This window comes from Centroberyx affinis, unplaced genomic scaffold (assembly GCF_046629955.1).
Source record: "Centroberyx affinis isolate AG114_WGS23_722 - 3 ecotype Tasmania unplaced genomic scaffold, CSIRO-AGI_Caff_v1 ptg003785l_1, whole genome shotgun sequence".
In the NCBI taxonomy this organism is placed as follows: domain Eukaryota; kingdom Metazoa; phylum Chordata; class Actinopteri; order Beryciformes; family Berycidae; genus Centroberyx; species Centroberyx affinis.
The window spans coordinates 1-15,768 of NW_027281655.1; the positions used below are offsets into that span (position 1 = coordinate 1).

At 43.2% G+C, this 15,768-nt stretch overlaps 1 protein-coding gene across 1 annotated transcript in view; it reads left to right on the plus strand.

The window, feature by feature from the left end:
- The first annotated feature begins 3,073 nt into the window (after positions 1 to 3,073).
- The window catches only part of LOC139662414 (histone-lysine N-methyltransferase SETD5-like), a 31,808-nt gene continuing 19,113 nt past the window's right edge, over positions 3,074 to 15,768 (plus strand). The window contains exon 1 of the mRNA XM_071541101.1: positions 3,074 to 3,468. The gene's annotated coding sequence lies outside the window, so the exon portion shown is untranslated. The remainder of the gene's footprint in view (positions 3,469 to 15,768) is intronic.

A 15,768-nucleotide genomic window follows, 5' to 3' on the forward strand; every position in this document is an offset into this window, starting at 1 on the left:
TTGTTATTGTTCTTCAAGGAGCAACGTATTGTAACACATTATATAATTGTAATAAAACCCATAACAGATGTAGGATCTCCCTGTGGAAGTAAGTTACTACTCCTCAGTGAAGGGTAACCGATTAACTGATGATATGTGAACATTCATTTTTGATGTTTAAATGATATTGTGTCTGTATGCAACTGTTCTCCCAAAGATCCCTATCCTATAGAATCAATAACATTACTTATTGTTAAATGGCTATATTTTGTTTACATATGCCTGTTAAGGCCATATACTGTATAATCTGTGGTGTGCCATCCTTAACGTTCTGTACAGTTACTGGACTTTGTTGCATTGTTTTTTCTTTATGCAAAAGAAAAAACTTGAAGCTTCTCTCAGTTATAATTCCTGGATTTCATGGTAGAATTTGAGGGTGAGTGAGGAATGTTGTTGGAGTGAAAATTGCTACTTGGTCAAGGCCTGTGCTGGGCCCAACTTTATGCACTCTGACTACCTATGGTGGATAAAGGCTGGTTTACAATAGTGAATTTTGTAAACTTTACAACTTGGGAGAGCAGAAATGTATTGCTAAAGAATGTGTGTATGACAATTGTGATGACTGGGTAAAAAGTCTTGCACAATAATAGTCAATGTATGAGCTGTTGTGTGTCCCCATGTCCTTATTTGCAGCACATAATACTACTTTGTGGGCATGAGATGCCACTCCACAAGTCTTACCCTAATGTAGATTGTATTTTATTTTTAACACAAATCTTAAAAAAAATGGCAGTGTCACGCATGCGATATGAAATGTATATATGCTAAGAGACCATGGGAATCCCATAGCCGTATCCATTTTAATAACATGTACAAACTTTGATACCTCCTGTGTTATACCATCATTTGTTTGAGTGTTTCAGACCATGGAGACAATTAAAATGCCTCCAGACCAACTGATAAAGCTGATTTGTGTTTTTACCCTACAGGTACTAGCATACAAACTATGCAAATGAAATGGATGCGTTACATGACTGTGAGTGCTGCCCGCGTGGGGGAGGGTTGAGTAGTGCTATGGTGCAGTGCTCGGCTAGCCGGGCCTTATGATATGACATTGCTTTTTCACCGCAGTATAATGGCAGCATTGTGAAATACGGCCTTGGTCTGCCAGAGAATGTTTGCTGGGAAACTTGGAAACTGTCCTTCGACAAGAAATCTCATGACGTGCCCTCTTAAATCAAGCTAATCCTGTTTTAACCGAGCAACACCCAGAGAACATGCTCGAAAAAAGCGATTAGAAAACGGATAGCCCTGGTCTTCAGTTCTGTGGCGGAGTCATTTTGGAAACCGTTGTAAAATACATGAAAAACCATTTAATATCACCACCGCCTGATAATGAAAGATTTATTGCGTTCTTGTAATACAATACAATATGGCGTTTCCGAATCCGGTTGACTTATTGCTTACTATTATTTTAGTTAAACGGTGTTAAGTGCTGCTGTGAAACATAACTATTATGTAACTATTTCTCAGACACTGTTGTATGGTGTTGGTTGCTGGACAGTAGCAGTTATGAATCGGCAGTTTTCGTAATCGTAAAAACATGTAAAGGTGTTTAACACGGTGATAAGTAAACTCATGCAAATATGTTTTGCTTAAGGGGGCTGTCGGTACGTATTCGACTGACCTCAGGACAGTCACAGTGACAAAATATACACTTTCTACCAGATTCATATTACTGCGTCTATACTATACAGATTAGTGACTTGCAGTAAACGTACCCAGACATTCTTTTTCCACAGAGAAAGGTATTGTTGGCTGTCACCATAATGTTTCATGATTCTGTTTGATAAAACACACGTCTCATTTTTTTTTTATTATGGAGACCCTACCAGACGTAGCTGCAATGTAACAATTTTATTATTCTGCTTTCTAATCTTGTCGCTCGTCAGACCACTGCAACAAATGACGTTGGCAATTATCACCTCAGCCAATCCAAAGTCGTCTCCCAAGTCCCATGACAAGAAACCAATCGTGTCATTGTGCCTATTCGTTTAGAAGTGTTTTAGTCCAAATGTCAATTTATTGTAAGTATTGAAAATAATGTCTCCGTTTCACGGTTTGCTTGTTAATCCAATGTGTGTGGCAGGCTAGGGTAGCATGTAATTGACTCGAAAACAAAGGCTGCTTCTCCATATGCCTACTGTAAACACTAAAATCATAATAAAAGTACGATCGCTTCTTGCCCGTTCTCCTGGTAAAACTTCCTGGATAGTTTGGTATATGGTAAGCCCATTGTTGATAGGGGTATTTTCGTTAGTGTTAGTCCTTTTCTGTGTCTGCAAGTGTATGAAGAGACTGATTTCGACAGCGGGGAAGTGGAGTAGGAGGGACCAGTAATAAATAGATGCAGCCCAAGAGCACTGGTCAATTTCCCTGTCCAATCCCTTACCAGATGCTACCAGAGCGACACCTCATATTCCATTCATTTGACATAGATGGGGCTGACCCAGTGGGCTGACCCTGCCTCTGTTGTCCCTGGAACTGGGCCCCAGAGACCCCGTGTAGCTAAGGCTTGCTACTATGTATTGGTATGAACTGAAGCTTCTTCCATTGTAGATGAATATACCCCTCAAATAAAAAACAATAATAGTCCCACTAACGAATTAAAATTAATTCCACGGCATTTGCATTTAATAACGAGCATTTCCCAAAATTTTGAAGGCACAGATCCGCTCTTTTCTGTCAAATTATCTCCCGAATCCATCCAAACACTCTGCCTCTCCTGCTTGTGTGCCACCAGTACACATAACATGATGGAACTGAATTTTAGCACCCCTCCTCAAAGCAGTGCCCGCCCCTCTTTGCGTAGTTGACGAAAAAAAAAAACTCTCGCGCTCTAATTGACCAATGACTTGCGTGCTCATCTAGTTTACATAATGACTGACACTTTTCTGACCAGTCATTTGCGACAGGCGGGACGTCGGCGCAAGGCCCGCCCAACGAAAGAGCCCCTGCATGGTCGCCTAGGAAACCCCGTGGCGTGGTTGTGTGTCAGTTTCGCTGGGACCCGCGGTCGATGCCGGTGAGGAGGGGGATGGGCGCCTCTGCGAATGTAAGGACCCGAGACAGAATCAGAGCCCTATATCACATAGAGCAGCATATACCCCTTTATAAATATCGACTGTAAATATATAAAACACTAAAATAAATGGATTAAATCACCGGGGATCTATTATAGACACTCAATGGAAGCACTGCACCTGAGCAAGACAGGGAATTTAACTTTCCGCCTATGCGTGGGGGACACTGAGAAGTTTGTTTCCTACCCCTGGAGAGGGAGCTACTTTTAAGGGCAAAGGATACAGGAGACACCGAGGCTGAGATACTGGCCTACTGGTCTGGTTGGATTTGATGTTGGGATACTCGAAGGTCTTCCTACTGTACATGAAATTGCCTTGTTTGCACTGGTTTGGAATGTCTCTTTAGGTGAGTGTTCTGCATGTATGTGTTTATTATTTGTTAATAACGTTACCCTGTATCTCTGGAGACCGTAACATAAATACAACAGACACTAACCATGTTTTCGAGAAAGCCAACATAGCTAGCAAGCTAACTAACTTAGCTAGCCGAGTACTTAACGTCCACTTGAGTTCTTTAGAACAAGTTGGTTGCCCTCACTATCTTTGCAGTTTCAGGTGGTATGCTTTGCTGGCCAAAATGCTCCCATGTTAACGGGCTGCCTTGCAGGGCAGCTCTTGGCTGTGTCTGGACTGATCCTCCATGGTTTTTGATCAGCTCCTCGTGTTATGTTTGCCAGCTAGCTTGTTAGTCCGGGCATACACCACAGTAATACTTTGATAATGTTTCATTATTTCATGCAACCATGTTTCATAAGCTCTCTACAGCATTCTGCAACAGTTTTCAGGAGTTTGACTCAAGTAGTCCATCAAGGGTGTCTTAATTCAGTTAGTATCTCACACCGTTTCCACCAGGATTAAACCAGTCTATCTAACTTGCCTAACGTTATAATAACTAGGGAATTTGAAGTGTTTTGCCTCATGACCACCAAGGTACAAATGGGTCCTTTTTCGAAACATTAATGAATACCTTTTGGTTTGTTGACTAATTACAGTAGGTTTAACTAAGTTTCGACAATTTATTGCTGCCATGGCCTAACATACCTTACACTGTCAAAACATCATGGGCAGCACATTATATGGATTGTATTCATGCTTATTGATGCTTAGTTATTTGAGCTTGAAACTGAGAGCAGGAGAGACATGCACCCCAGCTATTTGGCTAGTAGCACAGACAGACCGGGCAGGGTAATAATGCAAACTTGTTAAGTTAGATCCAAAAAAGCTATTTGTTGCATTGTTCTTTTGACATCAGTGTATTAAGTGTTGTTATGGGACCACGAAACTGTCGAATTTAGGTAGTTACCTAATGACATGAGTTGCATTTGAGGCTTTATATGGGACCTATCTCAAGCCACCAGATGCTGTATGTTAGTTAGCAGACATAGGTAACAATGCTATGCTAGCCAGTTAGCTAACTTTTTGGATGTTTTCCAGTTGATTGTGTCCTTACTTCGAGCCTGTATTTCACAACATAAAGATTGCGACCACATCTATATTTGGCAGTTATAGACGTGTTTATAAACTCGACTCGCCATTGTTATGGATTTTAGATCTGGTGTGTTTTGTTTTCTGTAAAATATTAGGTTTTCATTATGGAGGTGTTTACATTATGTTAATGCATTAGGCTTTGGTAACATTCCTGACTTCGCTTAGGCGTGTGAATCAAGCTGAACGGTTGGTGGTGTTTTTCTGTATGTTGGCTTTTTTGTGTGTGTGGGATCTAGAAATCAGAAAACCAGATCTGTTGAGTAGTGACTTGCTGTTATTCGTCTTCACCTCCCCCACCTACCAACCCCCAGCCTCTGTGGCGGTTAAGAGAAATGGGTGGTATTTTAGAAGGGAGCTCTCGTTTCCTTTTTTAGCCTCCATTTTTTATTTCAACGTGTGAGTAACTGCGAGTGGCAATGTCGAGCCAGAATGCAGCGATCACAGCTAAGTTTCGACCAAGTTAGAGCCCTCATCGTGACACACTGCCTCTTGCTCTTATGTTTATAGAAAGCATCGCGTTGTTTGATAATCATAAAGGGGGGGTTTCGGCTTCACTTCCATTAGGCTGCTGCAGGGATCAAATTCTGGTCGCATGATTTAGGCCTTTTCACTTACACAATGTAGGTTACTCATCACTTTGAATGTGGCACTAACTGAAACATTGTGACAAGTGTGAGCTAATTGAATACCACAGATGAGCGCTGCCGGGACGTATCTCGGATTTTTATGCATTTTAGCGTGTTCCTCTACATAGTATGTTTCTTGTGGTATTTGTCAGAACCCCACATTTTTATTGCACCAATGGCTGCCCTAACCTTCGCCTGCGTAGTTTCTCCTTGCTCAGCTGCACCACGTAGACTTGCATTGTGCTGTGGACCGTCGGCCCGGAGCTCAGAGCAGCAGACACGGCACAGAGAGAAAGGAGACTCTATCGCTCCTGGTTTCCCTGCCCTGTTAGGCCAATGAATGTGCTACCGGATGTGTGACGACCTCGCCGCAGCGAAATGTTTTGTGTCCGACCCCTGTGTCTGACGTGTCATTAATTCGTTTTCTTGAGGGAAGCAGCTGGTCATATTTCAGTCATATTTTTCCCTCCACTCAGGCGTCTCTACATTTTCTCATTAAAGATGAATAACATGGATTGTTTTAATATCAGCTTTGAGCACAGTATGTGAGGTCAGCATGAATTCATATCCAGCTATCTTTGTTCCTTGTGCCTTGATCACTGCTCCAATGTGTTGTAGCTTAGCTCCATTAAAAATAACAAAAATCTACTTAATAAACCTATTTGAGATTGGGAAATGTAAGTGAGGTTTCGTATGACAGTGTGTTTTTCCTGAGCAGTTGTCGACCTTGCTTCACAAGTACAAAGATTACACCCATGGCCTGTTGGGTGTACGGCCAGCACCAAATGTTTTGGTTGATCTCGAAGCCTGTCGGTAGCCAGATTGCAGTGCGGGGAGCCTTGTTTTCATTGGTTGAGGCTCACATTCTCTGAATATGTTTCACATCTTTTAATAGACTGTGTGGACTGCAGCCTGCCAACCTGGCCACTCATAACCATTGGAAACATGAGCCCCCCCCCCAACACTCCCCCTGGCCTGACCCTTCTTGTTATCTAGAACAAACGCTGTGCTCACTACCAGAGACAAAGACAAGTACACAGCCCCCTAAGAAATGGAAGGAAAATTTGGGACACCGGCAAGCACACAATGCCGTGCTTTCTTAGCTCAACCTGCCACCCTGGGAAAGCTAAGAATGTACTGCCTGGCTTGTTGCCACTGCTCTTGTGAATTAACCGCCATGTTGGTTTTTCAGGCCTGTCAAGCAGCTTCGGATTATGTTTGAAAGTAAGATACTTGTGCTAGGGGTGTTAAGTCAGAATGGTTGGTTGAAGGAAGTCTGTTGGGGAGTTTTGTCTGTTAGCTTGTCTTTGAGAGCAGCACTGTACTTGTGTGTGTCTGTCTAAAGGATGTGGAATCCCCCCCAAATGTGGGCCTCAGAAACTTTGGAGATCTGAGGAATGTGCAGACAGGCAAGGTTAGTCTGGCCCAGTTCTCTGTTCACTAAGGAAATAGTCTCTCTCTCTCTTTCACATGCACGTACGCCGAGCGGTTACAAACCAAGTAATCATTAACTATTGGGTGACATGCCCTTGAAATCATTGAAGCCCAATCATTAGAATGGGGAAGCAGCATTGAGGTCCTTTTAAAAAAAATCTTCACCGTGCCATACAGCATTTAAACCCTAGTTTGTGTGTGTGCTCGTACAAGAGGGATTGAAGCAGGATGCTGGCCCATTTCCAAATGAGGAAGACAGGATCCTATCTCAGTGCAGACGGTTGGAAGAGAAAGAGAGATGGAGCGGGGGATGTTGCTGTGAGGGATAGGAAGAGAGGAGAAAAACCTCCTGTCTTTTTAGCTTTCCATTTGCATGCTGATGACACTGTATCATTACATGGAGGGCAGGTGTAGCTATTGACATGTTAATAAGATTGTGTGTGTGTTGTGCCTATGTGAGCATCGAGTCAAGTCAGTCTGAGTGTTGTGAATCTGTAAATATATGGGAGCAGAATTAAATTCACAGGACAGAAACAAGTGAGAGGCGGTTGTGTGCATTTCATCGCAAAATTGTGACCCCTGCTGCATTTTATTAGCCTGTAGCAAATGGTGCTAGCTCCTCTCTTGCTCCTTGATTGCAAGTCCTTGCCTGTGTCTTGTATGAAAAAATGCCTTTTCAAAATGCTATGATGATTTTAACATGACCTTGGTTTTGCACAATATGTTTCCTCTTAGCTATAGCCTACCTATAGTTGTTTATTTCAACAGAGATAAAAGGTGATTTCATTTTCACAACTGGGATTTTATTTGCAACATAGTTTTTTTTTCTGATTTCATACTGATGTATGGGTGTGTGAGAGTCTGTCTTTGCCTTTTGAATTTCCTCTGGGGATGAAAAAAGTACCAATCCATCTATCTTCCTCTCTATGTGGCTTCTCTTCAGCAGCTGCTGTGTGTTGTGTTTCTCGTCGTCTTGCACAACAGGGTTAAAAACAAGTCGCTGTGACGCCTGCCTCTTTGGTGCACTCCCATTGGCCCAGCAGCTCTGGAGCTGCTCCAATGGGGCGCGGCAATTCCTCAGCACTGGGGGAGCAGTGTTGCAGAGGGCTCTGCTGGGTAATTCTGTTTTGTGCCGAGGAGCAAGGCTTCTTGGGAGAATAATAATGGAGGAGGAGGAGGCTGGGAAAAAAACAAGGCTGAGAGGGGGAGAGGCGGGCGTTCTACGTAATCATCTCTCTCTTTCTCTCTCTCTCTCTCTCTCTCTCTCTCTCTCTCTCTCTCTCTCTCTCTCTCTCTCTCTCTCTCTCTCTCTCTCTCTCTGGTTTTATCACACCCTTATGTTCTGTCCTTCATTTCTTTTTCTTTTTCTCACTGTCTCACTGCCTCTCACACAGAACATGGCTCTCTTTTGATAGTTGGTTTAATGTATAGCAGGAAAAAAAGCTTAGTAAGATTCAGAGTTTCTGTCTCCACCTTTTGAACTGCAGGCAGCCATTTTAGGTTTCACCACATTGACCCCTTCTCTCTCTTTCCTTTCCCATCCCCTCCCCCAGCCCTGTCTCTCTCTCTCACATGTAAGTAAACAGGACAATAAAGGAGACTGGGCTGAATACTGGCCGATTAGCTTGGCTCCTTGTGCCAGGTGAAACCAAGATTGCAAAAACCACAGGCACATTTCTGAGTGTGTTTGCTCAAAGGGTGTTGTCAGAGGGGGAGAGAGCAAATAAGGAACAGGAAAGAAGAAAAACAGCCAGGGAGAGCTTTTGCACCAAAGTCAAGCCACTCGACACCTAACCCTTCCTCAGCTGCCCTGTTTTGTAATGCACAGCAGCAGTGCTAAAAACAAAAGGGGAAATGAATGGCCGGTGCCAGGTTTTTCCTGTTCACAATCCCCTTACACTGTCACCTGGTTGGGAAGAGTGGGGTGGAATTTTTTCCCTCTTTCCATAAAATAGTCTTTCTTCGTGGCTGTTAACTTGTCCTCTTAAAACTGGTTTGGACTTGAAATGGAGCACCTCCTCTGAACCTTTTGAACCCAGATTTGTTCCCTCACCAAAGCTTGGCAATTATTCAAAGCACTGTCCAAACATGCTTGTTTTGTTCAAATACCCCCCTCCCCCATAACTTTTACCATCCTCTGTCATAACATTTAAGATTTGTTGTTTTCTCGTGTTAAATTTCCTGAGCTCTAAACACAGAGAGAGACAGACAGAGTGAGACATTGAAGCCCTACAGCGATTCAAAATGGCTGCCCAGCCTTGTTGTGTGTGTGTCTGTTTTTTTTTTTTTTTTTGGAGTGACACCTCCTAATCTAGCATTGGCTAGTTTTGTGTATGTGTTGTGCTTCGAGTGTTATGGCTAGGTGGAGCCAGGGCAAACCCTCATGTCGCTCTGGATAAGAGTGTTGGCCAAAAGAGGAAATGGAAATGTCATCTAAATGTGTTTGTCATGCAGTGAGATCACGTGGTGAGAGACAGAGAGGGTGTCTCTGGTTTATGTTATGCCAGAGCATGAGCTTATCTAATAACGAGGCAGCTTTTTTGTGCCTCATGCTTCTGCTAGACTACCTCTTGGAAAAAATCCACCCTCACCAGATTTGGGAGTAGACACTTTGTGCAGGGACTGCTGCCATTTGTGAGGACCGAGTGTACCTGACTCTCAGGCTCACAAAATACAACATGTTAATCTCAACCAGCAACACAGCACAGTGGAGATTGGGTCAGTCATTTTCAGGCTTAATACTTCTTATTTAATCAAGTTTCATTTTAGGGTTGCCGCTGCTTTGGACTTTGGTAGGTAGTCTTGATAATGGTTAATTTATTCAGTGGCAGCAGCTCTGTCTGTGCGACGAAGGGGAAAGAGAGGCAGCAGCAGGCCAGACAGGGCTAGTCAAGCCCAAACAGGCAGCAGTAGCTCCCTCGTTCCTTTTTTCTCCTCTAGGTTACTGCAGCCTCAAACGGACAGTGGCTGGCTTGTTTGCTCTGAAACAGATGATTGATTTTGTGTCACGCTGGCCCTGCTGTCGACCGCTCTCTCCCCCACCCCTCTTACAGCACCCGCTCGGCCTTTGTTCTCCATTGTGTGTCTCTCATCCCCGGTCTGGTCCCGGTCCATTCAGGCAGCTGGATATTGTTGTGTTAATGGGCAGGCCGCACTGCTCTCCCAGGACGCTCCACCGCTCAGCATGACAACGGACACATCACTACTAGAGTTGAAGGGTATCTAGTGTAGATATTACCTAGCCACCAGCCCCTAGAAATATAGTACACATTTCTAAATATGGTGCCAGATGTTCACATCAATTCTCCATATCTGTCATTTATTTGCCCCCACATCATCAGCTCAAGTGTGCAAAACAAGTTTTCCAATCTATGTTTGTGTGTAATTTTCTAATGACGACTTGTTCCAGGAGTGTTTTCAGCTGGCTGTGCTGCGGCCATATCTGTTTCAGACAGCTCTTGTGCTGTGTAATTGTGTTTGGGGCCCAGGATTGTGCTACTGTGTCCGGAGCAGACAGCTTTTGAATCACATAGCCTAATTGTTTTATTATTTTTTTTCATAAAGTTTTGGGAAGACAACTCAATTCGGAGAATATAATACAGATGGAAGAGCTGTTGTAATGCTGCTCGATTTGTTTTTTTAATGCTGTGTAGGTGCTTGCACTTTATGTTATTTTCCCTGTCATTTTTTATCATCCCTGTCATTTATTGAAATTCACAAAGCAGTTTAACAACATAGGCCTTCAAATGAATAGCTTGTATAGTTGGGCTGGGTGGTATAACGAACATTTACCAAAACCAACACTTTGAATCTTTCACCGACCTAGTTTTCCACATGTTGATATGTTTGGTAAATGCATTCCTCTAGTGCTGTCAAGTGCTTGTGGTTCTTTAATTTAAAGCTGCTACCAGTAGAATTGGAAACTTGATGACTCTGGTGACCCCTTGAATCCCTTAGTGGTAGTATTTCACTGTCGTAAAGAAGAAAACTTGCCACTCGCTCGCGCCCCCGCACCCTCCCCTCTCTGCAGTCTGCAGAGAGAAGACATGTACTATAGAAGAGGTGATGTGAAATTGCCATAACATAGCCTATACTAAATAATGGAACTGGAATAAACTTGTACCTCATATGATGCTCGCTCACCCTGTATTGGTCGCATAGTTTTGCATCTGCAGTAGTTACATGTGACAAAAAATATTTTTTACTGGTGAATATTTTAGTGAAAAACTAGGCTACGTTTAGCAAGCTAGGCAGTTTTGCCTAACAGTTGTGGAATTAATTTTGCCTAATGCTAATGAAACTGCGCTGTCTCACCTTGTATTGAGTGATGCTTGCTTGCCCAGTGTTCGTATGCTAATGTGTGTTTGTAACTGGTGGCTAATTTATGTATCACAAAAAATATTTTTGCAGGTGAATATTTTACAACTAAATAGAGCTAACAAAGATTTTTTTGCATAACAGGCTTAGAATTGAAGTTTGGTTTTGGCTAATGGGCTACTGTGATACTGAAAGACAGCTAACATACCACAGCGTAGCAAAACAGTAGAGTAGATCTGTTCTTGACAATACATTGATGAATGATGTGGTTATCCTGATTATTCCAGTACCGTAGTTGACAGAGGGCCATGTCACTAATAGAAAATGTAGTATTTGTTCACCAAGGTAGAAAATACAAACAGGTTATTGTTTCATTTATCGATATTGGGGTAAATGTGACAGTAGCCTATATCGTGATATGGATTTCAGGTCATATTGCCCAGCCATACCAGATGTGTCACTTACCCACACTATATCCACTACAATCGTGTAGGCCCAAATCTATGTTCCTTTTTTTCCATTTGTGACAAATGAAGTAGGCTACTGTTACATTGCCAGATTGTTTAGCATAAATGTCTCACACAACTTAGAAATGACGTAGGCATAGCCTACTACTTTGCACGCACGTAAGAGTCTCACATCACGTCTCTCCTGTGTTTTTATGTGTGTGTGAGAGAGTGTATGTCTTTGTAAATTTGTAAATGTGTTTGGGTGAGTGTGAAATAAGATCTAAAACGAGCCATACTTTCTCCCCGGCCACATTTCCCATTTGTCTTGAAGCCAGGCCCTATTGATTTGCCTGTTCTTCATCTTCAATTTCCTCCTGCTGTAGCTCGGGGAGTGCAGCTCAACCTGCACAGCGCCAGGGAACGGCAGATATATTCATATCCTGCCTTGTACAGCCAGCATGTGTGCGGGGGCTGACTGAGGGGGCTGGTGTAATCTCACTGGACTGGATGTGTTGTGAAGGTCTGGCAAGGCACAGGTGGACGCTGTGTGAGCATGGACGTGCTGTTCATACCCAAACTCTGTGTATATGTATGTATTATAGGTCTATAAGCCTGTCTTTTTGAAGCCATAGGCTATGTGGAAAAAACATCTGTAAATGGATTGTAATGTGCGTGTGATTGTTTTTTGCAAGTGTGAGTTAGGGTTTGATCGATATGGGTTTTTGGAGGCCTGTAATCAGTATTTTTGGATTGAACCTGTGGATGACCAATATTCAGTATCTCTAAATGTGTCCATTCTCATACCAAAAAACTACAAGCATTCAGTGTTTCCCCCAGAATTTTATTTTTGTCAGGATGGTAAAATGGATGGATTATGTAATAAAGGGGAAAATCTGAGGTACATCAGTGCCTTTAAATGAAGAAGTAATTTACGAAAAACAAAAAAAATCATACAGGTATTGATTTTTTTTCTACAATAAGTTTTTCAGACTATGTTTATGTAGCTGTGGTCACGGAAGAACCTCCATGTAGCCGGTGGACGACACGAGTGGCCGATATCCAATGTTACATAAAAGACCAATGTCAGACAGATATATTGGTCTAACCCCAGTGTGTATGATGTTTATGTACAACTGTGTCTTTCAGCAAAGACAGAAGGCTTTATATCCTCGGTCTTAACGTTCAGCAGCACAGCAAGGTCACTGAGCCGGTGGTAGAAGTTACTGAATGACAACCTGCCTAAGGCCTTTCTCAGTTGCCTCTCCCTTACTTTGGGGGTTTCCCAATAGGGAAAAAACTGTCCTGTAGGCCTATAGTGAGTCTGCTCTTATGTTCTCCCATTTCACCTGTTCTGTGTAGGGGTTTAACTAAATTGCTAGAGGGAGTGTAAGCAGAATGTGTGTGTGTGTGTATGTGTTTCTGCATGTTGGTGTGCCTGACTATTTTTGGTCTATCGGTATGTTATTTTTGTCCAACGCTTACAAGACTTGCTTCGCCGAGCTCGGTTGAGGTGAGGCGTGGCATTGTGTGTGTATGTGTATGTGCCTCTGAGCTGCTGTGTGTATGCTTGCATGGTTGGATTTGTTTGTCCCACTCCCTATGACGACATGCATACACTATATCACTCCATGGACGCATTAAAATATTAAAGGGAATCAAATAATTTATTGCACAACGGTACAAAACGAGTCTAGGAGCGCCTAACAGTGTCTGAAGACTGGAGGGTTAAAAAGGAGGGAGGGAAGAGGGAGACATTGGAGAGATGGTGAGAGAGAGAGAGGGTCTTCTGTTTGTGTGTGTGTGTGTGTGTGTGCGTGCACCCCTCCCTCTCGGACTCCTCTCCAAAATGGCCTCTGTTCTAGTGGAAGTGAAAAGACTTTGTTGAGCCCGCTGGTAATTTGAGCCCGGTATTCATGGCCAAAGGAACGAACAAGGAAGGGAAGGGAAGGGAGTGAGGGGAGGGGGGACAGGGAGAGAGAGAGGTAAAGAAAGGCTTTCCTTCTTCGTATGGAATTTACCTCCCTAGTTCACCGTCTGGCTCTTTTGGAAGAGGCCCAAATAGTGTCTTCCTTTGTGGGTTGGGTTGGAGCTAGGTAGCTATTTCAGTGAGACGGGGATCATCCACAAGACTAATAAACAGCCAAGTGGTCCTCATAAAGGCTGTGGATGGGGCACCATGGGATCCACTCCATGCCATCTCGTCTAATGCGTCAGAAAGGAGTTAACTCTTTGTGCGACCTTCCGGGCTGTTCTTTTGTCAGTGAGTCACATTTGAGGTGGAAGTGAAGTGGAACAAAAACAATTCTTGTTTAGTCCCAACCAAAATCCTATTTGTCTTGGGGTAACCAAATCTTTACACCTTTTCTTGAAATTAAGAAAGCATGTTGATATTTCTTTTTGCTACTTACCAGTGTCTATCCAGCCAGATGGGGCTGACATTCTCTGTTTGACAGTGAGCAGGGTGAACTGACCTTGACATTATTGGAAGTCCCCAGCCTTACTGTGGTTGCCTCGGTGCTGTAGAGCGAGGGCAACAGCCGGCTGTAGCCAGGGGACAGCTACAGAAATGTCATACATCCTGTTGCTGCTGCTACTGCTTTGGATGGCTTCTCCTAATAAACCAGCAATTCAGGCAGCCCGTGTTTTATGTCGGGGCTTTTTTTTTTTTTTTTTTTAAGTCTGGAGCTCACAATTTCCTGTTGTGAAAAGAATCAGAATCCTCCGCCATTGAAGCTTGTATTCTGGTGAATCTGATCAGTGTAGTGTTTGTGGGTGACTGTTTGCATGCGTCTGGCCGAGGGATGACCTTGCTGTAAGCCAAATCCTCTCCTCGGCGTGTGAAAGGAGCACAGAAGGCCCTGTTCCTCTTTTTGCAGCCGTGGTTACTGCCTGCAAGCCTGCTAGCTATGCGTCTGCCTGGGCGGATGAGCGAGCGAGGGAGAGATAGAGAGGGAGAGAGAGAGAGCAGAGGAGTGTGGGTCAGTGTTTCAGCAGTGTGTGATCACATGACTAGAGGGCCCAGCCTCATGTCGGATGACTCACCCCTCCGGCCGTCTGGGAGGAAGGCGCCCCCTGCTGGTTCTCCTTGGTAGTGCGTCCTGATGGGAGGCTCAGTATAAACAGAGCTGCGTAGCCGCTGGTTGTTTTTCTGCTCTCTGAATAGCCCCCCCTCCATATCCATACCGGAAGCCTCTGTATGGATAAGAGACAGTCCTACCACACTATGTCCATATCAAGTTGTCATTTTAGACGGGGCAGATAAAAGCTCTCTGCTGCTCCTCACTCAAAGCCTTTTTTGTCAAGATGACTCAGCAAATTTGGATCTTCATTAGGGATGCTGGGATGATTTTCCACTGAAGCGTTGTGTTTATTGTTGTTATGTGGACATGACAACCTTCTGTCTGTTAATGTTCGACTGTGACTGTGCTGTTGTTGCCCCTGGTAAAGGAGGCAAGTTTAACCGGAACTTAGTGCCTCCATGCTTGAACAAGCCATAATTTGTTTTTTGTTTCACTAGTCAAACAGAAAGCACTCATTTCAAATCACCAGAAGAGAACAACCCTTTGGATAATTGCTTATAAGTAATGATCTATGAAAACAGGCCCCACACTGGGTCATAATTCTAGACTTCTCGGAGGCTGTTACAGAAAGTACAGGTTCAGTACGGCTTCCTATTGTAACAGTGTCCAAGATGGCCTACTGGTGTTCAATTACTTGTTGACCCTGCTGTGCTCTGCTCCTTACGGGTTTTGCCGCGGCTGCTGGTCACCCAACAGTATTTTTATGTCAACAAACTCTGCTGCTTCATCAAATTAAACCAAATGAATTAAAAAGTAATCATGAAAGTAAGGTTAGGCCGGTTTGCCGATACCAGGACGATAGTAGGGCTGAGTGATTTTGAAAAAATATCTAATTGCGATTATTTTGACTGATATTGCAATTGCGATATGATTTGCGCTATTAGAGGGAATGATAATTTTTACATCATTATTCTCATTTTCATTGAAAAATGTATTAAAATGATTATGGTGTGATTTTTGCGGGGATCTGTACCCAAACAAAGATGTTTTCTTAAGTCTGTAGAATATGATATGTAGGCCAGGACATCTCTGCAGCACGACAATATTTCATTTAAAATGGTATTTTGACACACATTTCGGCTTTAACAAATATTGCGCCTCCTGCGATTTGAAAATTGCAGTAGGCCATATTGCGATTTCGATAAAATTATGATTAATTGTTCAGCCCTAGACGATAGTATTCTGTTACATCACCAAATGGCCATCTTGGTAGGAAAATAACAGGTGATTGTAATAAAGTAACAGGTGATTA